Source organism: Pongo abelii, chromosome 18 (assembly GCF_028885655.2).
Source record: "Pongo abelii isolate AG06213 chromosome 18, NHGRI_mPonAbe1-v2.0_pri, whole genome shotgun sequence".
Classification (NCBI taxonomy): domain Eukaryota; kingdom Metazoa; phylum Chordata; class Mammalia; order Primates; family Hominidae; genus Pongo; species Pongo abelii.
The window spans coordinates 19802455-19814160 of NC_072003.2; the positions used below are offsets into that span (position 1 = coordinate 19802455).

Consider the following 11706-nt stretch of genomic DNA (forward strand, 5'->3'; position numbering starts at 1 on the left):
AAGACTGGCCTGGATTCAAGGGTGGGGAAATAGACTCTAACAAGAGAAACTACAATGTCACATTGCAAAGGGGTGTGCCTATAGAGAGGAGAATAATTGTGGCCATTTTTGCAATCACTATTTCACAGAACTATAGTCTTAATTCTGAGGGACAGCTTGCATTTTCTTTGATACCAAATTTTAAAGCCCAGTTCAAAATGCACTTTCTCCTCCAGGAAGCCTTCCTTGACTATTGAGCTAGAATTCTGACCACCAAATATTTTTACCCATTTGTTCTGTGGCCTTTGCATGGCTACACATGGAGAGACACTGTCTCATCAGTGATGGTTCAGGATGACAGAAGGTGAGCCCTTTGCATCCTCAGAAGCCACCAAGAACTTAGACCCCATCTTCACCAAGATACTAACATTTCTGTTGAAACAAGTGCCCTTATGATTTAAAAGTAATAGACCCCTTGTTTCAATGGCAAGAGTATGAAATTGTTACTTTTGCTTTCAGCTAGCCCACAAGAGGCACGAAGAATCCATGTGACCCACAAGTAAGAGGTCAAATACTGAGATCTGGAAGGAATCCCTTAGCATCCAGAGCCTGAATAGATATATACATTCTTCATTAGAGAGGATGTCGGAACTAGTCCATGTGTACATTGGCATTTTTCTTTCTCCCTTTGTAATTTTTCCTCCTCTCCGTATGACTGGAATCTAAATCAGTAGCCTAGAGTCCTTCTGGTTAATGAGGTTCTCATTTGGGAGGTTGCAGCCTAGGAGGCTATTAAAAAAAGAAAGGCTTCTTCTATAAACATCTCCTGCCAGCTGCTGAGAACTGGAGAGGAGGGAGAGCACAGGGGTGACAGCACAAAACAGGACCATTAAGGGAAGAAATCTGCAAAAGAGGAAAAATTCTTGGTCCACGTCCCTGGCAGAAGGATCCATGAATAGAAGTCCAAAGTGCAAAAGAAAACCCTTGGGAAGAAAGGAGGAGGGGCAGGAGAGCCTTCCACTCATCCAAACAGGCCACTGGCATCCAAAGGGAGGCAGGAGGACAAAATCCCTGCCTGCAGATGCTTCCAAAATGTTTAAGACAAAATACCAGGACATTAAAAGTTGGAGGAGGGGTGGTCTCGGCATCTTCCCTCAACTCCTACAAGAATAAGAGCTTGTATTTGCTGAGTGATCACTGTGTGCTGGCCCACATTAATCATTTTTTTAATTTTTTAAAAGTTGTATATATTTAGGGGATATAAGTGCAGATTTCTTACCTGCATACCTTTCATTATGATGAGGTCTAGGTTTTTAGTGTATCCATCACCCAAACAGCCAACATTGTACCCAAGAGGTAATTTTTCAACCCTCACTCCCCTCCTACTTTCCCACCTTTTGTAGTCTCCAGTGTCTGTTATTTTACTCTGTATGTCTGTGTGTACCCATTGTTTAGCTCCCACTTATCAATGAGCACACGCAGTATTCGACCTCCTGTTTCTGAGTTATTTCACAAAGGATAATGGCCTTCAGTTCTATCCACGTTGCTGCAAAAGACATGGTTTCATTTTTATATGCATTAATTATCTCAAGGCCATAAGGTTGGAGCTGTTATTAACCCCATCTTCACAATGAGCCTGGTGATGCTCACAATTTTCCCAAGGCCACTCGGTTAATAAGTGGAAGAGGTAGAGTTCAAATCAGTTTCTCTGACTGCACAGGCCAGACTCCTGGACCTCTGCACCATCCTGGTCTTTGACACCATTATAGAGTAAAAGAGGAGATGTTTCAGAGCCTACCATAGACTCGTCTATCTTCAAGATTACCCATGGGATGAGGCTGTTAATGGACACAGTCTCTCATTGAAGAGCTCCTGAACTTTGTGAAGACAGCTGAGTGTTTACAAGTAAGAATGATGCAACAACAACAATAATAAATTGAGTCATTGTGTTAGGTACTGTGCTAACTGTCTAGATTATCTCACTTAATGCACTGATGTAAGAATTATTGTCCCCATTTCACAGATGAGAAAATAGAAGCTCAGAAAAGGTAAGTCACATGGCCAGGATCTCACAGTCAAGGAGTAGCAGAGCTAGAATTCAAACCCAGGTCTGAGACCAAAGAGCAGGCTCTTTGTTTATTGTTCTGAGGTGCCTCCTTAAGTGGGCAGCTTGGTCACTCATTGCTTCATTCACCCTTCAGATATAAACTACTACTCACTGTGTTTGGAAAATTTTTTAATTTCTAAAATTGAGGTGGGGGACTAGAAAGAAACCCATTGTATTTTTGTTTGACTGAGGGACACAAACCTTTTATTTGTCAAAAATGTAATAACTGCAAAGTACAATAAAATGAGATAGCTGTAATCAGTTTTTTATAAGCTAATTTCAGAAGTGACAGCCCATCAGGACAGCCATATTCCATTCACTAGAAGTGAGTCAGTAAGTCCAGCTCATGCTAAGGGGAGGGTATTACACAAAGGCATGAATACCAGGAGACAGGGATTGCTGGGGTCCCTCATAGAGGCTGCCTGCCACATCGTACCTTTCATAAGGTCACAAATACCTTTCAGTCATCCTATCACCTAATCTCTTAACATGCAACCTGCTTTCTCACTGAAAATCATGGTGTAAATTGAGTTATCCATCATTCTCAAGACTATGGAATCAAGGTAGAGCCCTGGTTTTCAAGCTTTTTGATGACAAAGATTTCTTCAAATAAAATCTTCCTCAAGGTGAATAGATATACTCATTGTTTTGTACTATAAAACAGAATACTTCTCAAGGTGAGAAAATAGAAAAACATGACTGATACACACAATAAATAGCATAGATGAATAACCAAAGCATTATTCTAAGCAAAAGCCAGGAGTGCATACTGTATGATTTCATTCATACAAAACTGCTAGAAAGAAAAGTCTAATGTATTGGGATAGAAAGTAGTTCAGTGGGCCAGGCCTGGTGGCTCATGCCTGTAATCCCAGAACTTTGGGAGGTTGAGCCAGGTGGATTGCTTGACCCCAGGAGTTCGAGAACAGCCTGGACAACATGGAGAAACCCCATCTCTTTGAAAAATACAACAAATTAGCCAGGCATGGTGGTACGTGCCTGTAGTCCCAGCTACTCAGGAGGCTGAGGTGGGAGGATTGCTTGAGCCCAGGAGGCAGAGGCTACAGTGAGCAAAGACCATGCCACTACATTCTAGTCTGGGTAACCAACAGACACCTCAGGGAGGGGAAGGGGAAGGGGAAGGAGGAGAGGAAGGAGAAGGGGAGGTTAAGTTCAGTGGTTGCCTGGAGTTGGGGTGGAGATTAAGGATTAACTGGGAAGAGGAGCAAGGAGCCCCGCCCAACTCTTACTTAATCCCCACTGTTGGAGGTGGGGCCTCCTGGGAGGTATTTGGATCATGGGGGCAGATCTCTCATGAATGGTTTAGCACCATCCCTTTGGTGCTGTTCTTGTGATAGTGAGTGAGTTTACACGACACATGATCATTTACAAGTATGTGGCACCTCCCGCCCTACTGATATGCCTCCTCCCCCTTGCCTTCCACCATGATTACAAGCTTGAGGCCCCCCTAGAAGCTGATGCTGGAGCTATGCTTCGTGTACAGCCTGCAGAACCATAAGCCAAATAAACCTCTTTTCTTATAAATTACTCAGTCTCATCTATTTCATTATAGCAATGCAAGAACAGCCTAATACATCATCATCAAAGCTTCTTTGCCTAAGACTTGCAGAGATAGACATGTCCTATCAGGCCCTCCTCAGCCCAACCTCTAACACCCACAGAAAACCCTAAAAAGTGAGAACCCAGTAAACATCCTGAATATCCTCTGATGGCTGTGAAAAGTTACTACACTTCAGCTGTTATTAACACCTGATAACTCATTAAAACCAGACTATCAACAAGCAGCAGATTTCTTTCACACTCAAAGCATACCAGCTCCATTCTGAAATGATGGCTAAATTAACTCCAGAGAAGCAGCCAATAACCTCCTCCTCTCACCCTGTTCACTCTTTGGGCTAATAAGTGCCTTCTTCATCAGCTGCCTTGGATAAAAAACAAATGACTGGGTTATACATTTTCTTGTACTTGATACATAAACCTTTCTGTGGAATATGAGAACAACATAAATAATAAAGATGGCCATTGCTTATTGAATCACTTACTGTGTGTTGTGTCTTTTATACAGCATATAACACTATATGCTGTGGCGTCTATATATGCTAGAGTTATAACCCTCACCCTGAGCCGATTTAACTTTATCAATATGAAAATGGATACAAAGAATGTAATCTAGTCACCCAATGTCATGCAGCTAATGTGGTGTCTCAGGTCCCTCTATTCCAAGCCTCAGGTTTAGAGTGAGACTAACGACCTGAACGTCAGGAAAAATTAATAAAGAAATAAGGACTTCCCTGCTGAGATACCCCAGGATAACTTGTATAAGCCTCCAAAGCCTAGCACACTGCCTGGCACATAGCAGGTGCTCAATAAAATCTTGTGCTACAAGAAAACTGGAAGTCCTCATGCACTGTTTTGTGGGTTACAAAATGTGACCCCTGGACAGAGCATCTCGTTTTGAACTCCACAGGTAGTCAAATGGGGAGAGTGGGCATCAGAAAATACATAGGTGTATATAAGATAATCCACCTTTCAAAGGAGGCTGAATGGCAGCTCGAAGGCATAGAGAGAACCTAGGGCAAGCTTATCCAACCTGTGGCCCGAGACAGCTTTGAATGGGGCTCAACATAAATTCATCAACTTTCTTAGCTCAACAGCTGTTGTCGCTGTTAGCATATTCTATGTGTAGCCCAAGACAATTCTTCTTCTTCCAGTGTGGTCCAGGAAAGACAAAAGATTGGATACCTCTGACCTGGGGAAAAAGTACATTTTCTCCCCAGTGTCACAAAGGGATGTCATAACAAAATATTCTAAAATCAGAAAGGACGAAAAAAAATTGAAAAACTACCCAAAATGAAATAAAGTTAATTCATGAAATTATGAAATATTAGTCATGGTTTGATTTATTCTGCAGCTATATAATATCACTCCATCAACAACACAGAAACAAAAAAGTTCTCTCAAAAATGAATAATGGATATGTTCAATCAATCATGGCATAACCAGGGAATGGAATGCTTTGAAACTATTAAAAAGTGTAATTGGCCAGGTGCAGTGGTTCACGCCTATAATCCCAGCAACGTGGGAGGCCGAGGCAGGTGGATCACTTGAGCCTAGGAGTTAGAGACCAGCCTGGCCAACATGGCAAAACTCTGTCTCTACTAAAAATACAAAAAATTAGTGGGCATGGTGGTACATGCCTATGGTCTCAGCTACTCGGGAGGCTGAAATGGGAAGATCACTTGAACCTGAGAGGTGGAGGTTGCAGTGAGCAAGATTGCACCACTACACTCCAGCCTGGGCAACAGAGCAAGACCTTGTCTAAAAAAAAAAAAAAAAAAAGAAAAAAATTAAGTAAACAATGTAATCAACACATATTTAAGGAGTTTTAATAACTAAATGAATAAAGTCAGTAATAAAACAGACGGTGAAGTATAATACCACTTTGCATAAAGCATAAACTGATAAGAAAAATAATCTAGAAGGCTGCGGAATAGAGAAATGTACAGGTTTTTTCTAGATGGTCAACTTATGGGTGATTTTTTAAATTTTAATTGGCATATCTGTGTTTTGAATTTTTATATAGTAAATGTGAATTGATTGTTGTATTTAAACTAAATAAGGGCCGGGCACGGTGGCTCATGCCTGTAATCCTAGCATTTTGGGAGGCTGAGGTGGATAGATCACAAGGTCAAGAGATCAAGACCACCCTGGCCAACATGGTGAAAACCCATCTCTACTAAAAATACAAAAATTAGCCAGGCGTGGTGCTTGCACATGTAGTCCCAGCTACTCAAGAGGCTGAGGCAGGATAATCACTGGAACCCAGGAGGCAGAGGTTGCAGTGAGTGGAGATCGCACCACTGCACTCCAACCTGGCGAAAGAGTGAGACTCCGTCTTAAAAAGAAGAAAAAAAAAAACTAAATAAAACCTGTTGTAATGGTGGTGTTTAAACAGAGACCTAAGGAGAAGTCAGTCAGAGCCTAAAGTGGTCCCAGGAAAGGAATAAGAAGCTGGAAATTCAACCAGGCTTGGCAATTAGCAAAAGATCTGAGAGAATTTAGGTGGAAATTAGAAACTGCCAAAAAATGGAGGGCTTTTTAAAACCTCACACTACTGTGGTTCACGATAATGCCTCCGAAAACTCTGTCATAACTATTTTTCAATATGTCAAAGTAAATGTCATCTCTAGTTATCTAAAAACATCTTGATGCCTGATACCTACTAGAAAAAACAGCCCGAGTTTGTCCAGTTTTCAGTTCCTGTGTCATTTCAGCAGCCTGGCGAGGAACTTTTCTTACTATATTGGCTCTCAGGTAGCTGTCTAAGTAGACAATTTCATCTCCTCAAAGACTATCATGGAAAAAGAACAGGCCTAGAAGTTGAGAGAGGCAGCCCAGCTCTGCTATTCAGGCTGTGTGACCTTGGGCAAGTCTCTCCCCATGGTCTCAGTGGGTTGATCTATGGAGCCCAAGCAATAAGATTCTCTCCCCTCAGGAATTTCAAACTTGGAATCCAAGATTGGAAAGTGAGACACATTAACGGTAGAACTCAAGAAAGGTAGGGGCTGGGGGCTGTGGCTCACGTCTCTAATCCCATAACTTCAGGAGGCCGAGGTAGGAGGATTGCTTGAGGCCAAGAGTTCAAGACCAGCCTGGGCAACAGAGAGAGACCCTGTCTCTACACAAAGCAAATTAAAAATTAGCCAGGCATGGTGGCATGTGCCTGTAGTCTCAGCTACTTGGGAGGCTGAGGTGGCAGGATCTCTTGAGCCCAGGAGGTCAAGGATACAGTGAGCTATGATGGTGCCACTAGACTCTAGTCTGGGTGATGGAGTAAAACCCTGTCTCTAAAAAAAATTTTTAAGAGGTAGATCATGAATTCCATCTGCTGCTAAGCTTCCGAAGCTCTATTAGTATTTTCCTTCCTATACAAACTCCTCTCTCATTCAGTGAGAGCACCTGTTATCCTAACAATCAAGAATTTATTTTCCTTACATTAATCAGAGTCAGTTTCTATTGCATGGAACCAGGCAACACTTAGCTACTGTGGCTTAGACAGAAGGAAGTCTTTCCTACCAGCATGAAAGGAATTGGTCAGTTAGGCAAAGGAGTTTGACCCACAGGGAAAAGCTGCCACACAGAGTGACTGTCATCCTTGGGCTAAGAAGCAGGGGTCCAATGGGGAAAGTTGTCACATTCAATAAGGATTCTCGGTCAGCCCAACCACGCTCTCCGAGCATCCAGGCATGAATCCCCACAGGGTAAGGCAGCAGAGAGGAGCAACAGTGAGCATGATGAATTATCTATTCTCCCAGCTCCCCACAGCCCGCTGACTGCACTCAGCTGAGTGCAGGGCACCAACTTCTTGCATTTGAGTTTTTTAGCTGCTGTTGGAATCTAATACAGTGCTTCTCAACTGGGAACCATTTTTCTCCCTGAAGAGCATCTGACAATGTCTGTGGACATTTTTGGTGATCACAAATTGGGAATGGGGGCTGGGCAGGGTGGTTCATGCCTGTAATCCCAGCACTTTGGGAGGCCAAGGCAGGTGGATCACTTTAGGTCAGGAGTTTGAGATCAGCCTGGCCAACATGGCGAAATTGCATCTTTACAAAAAATACAAAAATTAGCCAGGCGTGGTGGCAGGCACCTGTAATGCCAGCTACTCGGGAGACTGAGGCAGGAGAATTGCTTGAACTTGGGAAGCAGAAGTTGCAATGGGCCAAGACCATGCCACTGCACTCCAGCCTGGGTGACAGAGGGAGACTCCATCTTAAAAAAAAAAAAAAATGGGGGGGCAGGGATAATGGGGTGTTACTGGCATCCAGTAGGTAGAGACCAGGTGTAACCATTTCTTATTGTAACTGTAAAAACTTGCCATGAATTTAGTGGTTTCATTTTTTTGAGACAGGGTCTTGCCCTGTCACCCAGGCTGTAGTGCAGTGGCACCATCATAGCTCACTGTAGCCATGACCTCCTAGGCTCAAGCCATCCTCCCATCTTAGCCTCCTGAGCTGCTACGACTACAGGTCATGCCAGCATACCCAGCTAATTATTTTTTGGAGAGATGGGGCCCAGGCTGGTCTGTAACTCCTAGGCTCAAGCAATACTCCTGCCTCAGCCTCCCAAAGCACTGGGATCACAGGCATGAGCCACCATACCCAGCCAATTAAGTGGTTTTCAACAACTCAAATTTATTCTTACAATTCTAGAGGTCAGAAGACAAAAATGAGTCCACAGGGCTGCATGTCTTCCGGAGGCTCTAGGGGAGAATCTGTTCCCCACCTTTCCCAGCTTCTAGAGGCTGCCTGCACTCCTTGGCTCATGGCTCCTTCCTCCATCTTCAAAGCAACAGGGTAACATCTTCTCTTCCCACTCTTATTCTATCATCGTGTCACATCATCTTCTCTTATAAGGACCCTTGCAATTACCTAAGTCTCACCTGAATAATTCCGAATCATCTCCTCATCTCAAGATCTTTCATTTCAACCACATCTGCGAGAGTTTTCTCTTGCTTTGTTTTGGTTTGGATTTTGCCATCTTAATGTAACATATTCACAGATTCTAGGAGTTGAGACATGAACATCTTTGAGGAGAGGGGGCATTGTTCTGTCTACCACACCAGGTAGACATCCTGCAGCCCCCACAACAAAGGATCATCCAGCTTAAAATGTCAGGAGTATGAAAGTTGAGAAGCCTGCATGCTCTGATATTACCAGATTTCCCACACACCCTAAAATTCAGTGCCACTCCTTAATGTGCATGACAACTGCGGACCCCCTATTCCTTGATGCCATCCATCCAAAACACTCCCTACAATGTTTTTTAAATATGTGTGAGTGTTGTTCTGTCCAAGTAAGTAAAAGAAATCCTGTTTCCCTAAAAAGTTTGATAACGGGAAAAAAGTCATTTATTAGGCTTGACATGATTCTTGTGACTTCTAAGTTTGGGGCTTCAGGTGTTTGAAAGTTACTCAGAAGCCAGGCACGGTGGCTCACGCCTGTAATCCCAGCACTTTGGGAGGCCAAGGTGGTCAGATCACTTAAGGTCAGGGGTTCAAGACCAGCCTGACCAACATGGTAAAACCCCGTCTCTACTCAAAAAATACAAAAAGCCAGCAGTGGTGGTGCACACCTGTAGTCCCAGCTACTAGGGAGGCTAAGGCAGGACAATAGCTTAAACCTGGGAGGCAGAGCTTGCAGTGAGCTGAGATCGTGCCACTGCACTCCAGCCTGGGTGACAGAGTGAGACTCTGTCTCAAAAAAAAAAAAAAAAATTTTTTTTTTTACTCGGAAGGGAAAAAATGAACTCCTCAAACTTTGAGACAGAAAATGGGAAGTAAAAGCAGAGAAAAGCTAGCATCAACCCGGTGCCTCATACCTGCCCATTTCCTCTTTCTATTTCCTGGGAGTAAAAGTCTTTAGGAAGGGAAGGTGAATTAGTATTGACTATACATGCACCAAAAGACAAAAACTGGGCTGTATGCCTTACGTATGTGACTCTTCCAGGTTGGTGTCATCATTCCCATGTTGACATAAGTAGTAAAGTGAATGGAGACACCAAAGAGGTGTAATATAACTTCTTTAATGAAATAAGCCAGGAGGCAGCAAATGTTTTCTGTAAACCATCAGTTAGTAAATATTTGAGGCTCTTTTGACCATGTGGGCTCTGCTGCAATCACTTAACTCTGCCCTTGTAAGACAAAGCAACCATTGATAGTATGTAAATGGACAGGTGTATGAGGCTGTCCCAATAAAACTTTATTTACAAAAATAGGCAGAGACCAGATTTGGCCCTGGAGCTATAGTTTGCTGCCCCCTGAAATACATTTTTTTATTTCCCAAAATAGCCTTCATCAGCAAATATTTCCCAAGCACCTACTATATGTCAGTATACAACTGAACAGCCCAGAAACTACAAAGATGAATAAAGAAGCCAATAAAAGGCTGGGTGCAGCGGCTCACTCCTGTAATCCCAGCACTTTGGGAGGCCAAGGCAGTGGATCACCTGAGGTCAGGAGTTCAAGACCAGCCTGTCCAACGCAGTGAAACCCCATCTCTACTAAAAATACAAAAATTAGCCAGGCATGGTGGCGGATGCCTGTAATCCCAGCTACTCAGGAGGCTGAGGCAGGAGAATCACTTGAACCCAGGAGACAGAAGTTGCAGTGAGCCTAGATCACACCACCGGACTCCAGCCGGGGTAACAGAGCAAGACTCCATCTAAAAAAAAAAAAAACAGTTCAAATTCCACCACCAAGAAATAACCACTATAAACATTTGGTATTTATCATGAATGATTTTTTTAAACTCTATGAACATACTTTTTTAAGACAAAAATAAGATGATTGCATACATAATTTTTATGACCTAATTTCAAAATAAATCCAAGACTGCTTTCTCTGTCACCAACTGTAAATGTAGATTTAACATTTAATATTTCATGACTATGCAATGATTTGCATGTAGCAGGATTTGCTGAATGACCTCCCTGTTGATAGACAGTGAGACTATCTCCTTTCTATCACCAATAGCATTTGCCCTGTTTCCTCCTCCGCCCCCTTCTCCTCCCACTCCCAACCTCCCGCCCTCTTTCTGGGATACCTTACATTGCTCATGGGAATATAAATCAGCACAATCTTCCTAAAAACAGTTTAACAATGTGACCCAGAAATTCGATGTCTAAGACAAGAGGGCAAAGATAGAGATGTAAAGATGTTCTTGGTAGCATTGCTTAGAATGGTGAAAAAGGGAGGATAGTCTCACTGTCCATCCATAAGGAGTCATTTCACAAACCCTGCTACATGTAAATCATTGCCATAGTTGTTAAATGTTAAATATTAAATCTACATTTACAGTTAATAACAGAGAAAGAAGTCCTGGATATATTCTGAAATCAGGTCAGAAAAATTATGTGTACAATAATCTTATTTTTGTCTTAAAAATATATGTTTATGGAGTTTTTTTTTTAAACATTCATGATAAATACCAAAGGTTTATGGTGGTTACTTCTGGGTGGTGCAATTTGAATTTTTGCTGGCTTCTTAGTCTTTATAGCTTCTGTGCTGTTCAGTTCTACACTGACACATAGTAGGTGCTGGGGAAATATTTGCCAATAAGGTGAAATAAAACACTCCAGCATCAGGGGTTTAATGTGGCCACAAGGAAGGTATTTCTACCATGATGCCTGGCAAGCACAGGAAAGGATCATTAAAGTCGCATCTGGAATCCCCTTTTCTGAAGGTGTTTTTTTTAAAGAATAGAATTATCTTATGATCTGGAAATGACAAAGGTTTTTCTTAGTATGTCACAAATCCAGGAGACCAAGTATGTCACAAATCCAGGAGACACCCCCCCCACAAAAAAAAAAATTTGATTACATAAAAGTTTTTTAAAAAACAGAGCTGCAGAACCAAAACCACCCTAAGCAAAGTCAAAATACAAAAGAAAAACCAGGAAATAATGTTTGTGAAGCATGGCATGGAAAATGGCTAATTCCCCTAATGTATAAAATCAATAAGCAAAAGAGCAGATTCATAGAAAAATGGACAAAAGATAAGAACAGTTTGTAAGAAAAGAAACACAAGTGATTCTTGGGCA

The 11706-nt window shown here is 42.3% G+C and overlaps 1 long non-coding RNA gene across 1 annotated transcript; it reads left to right on the forward strand.

Moving 5' to 3' along the window:
- Positions 1–1531: 1531 nt before the first annotated feature.
- On the forward strand, positions 1532–2717 carry LOC134760371 (uncharacterized). Its single transcript, XR_010137721.1, has 2 exons — positions 1532–1884; positions 2003–2717. It is a non-coding gene; the product is annotated as an uncharacterized LOC134760371 (long non-coding RNA).
- Positions 2718–11706: the final 8989 nt, after the last annotated feature.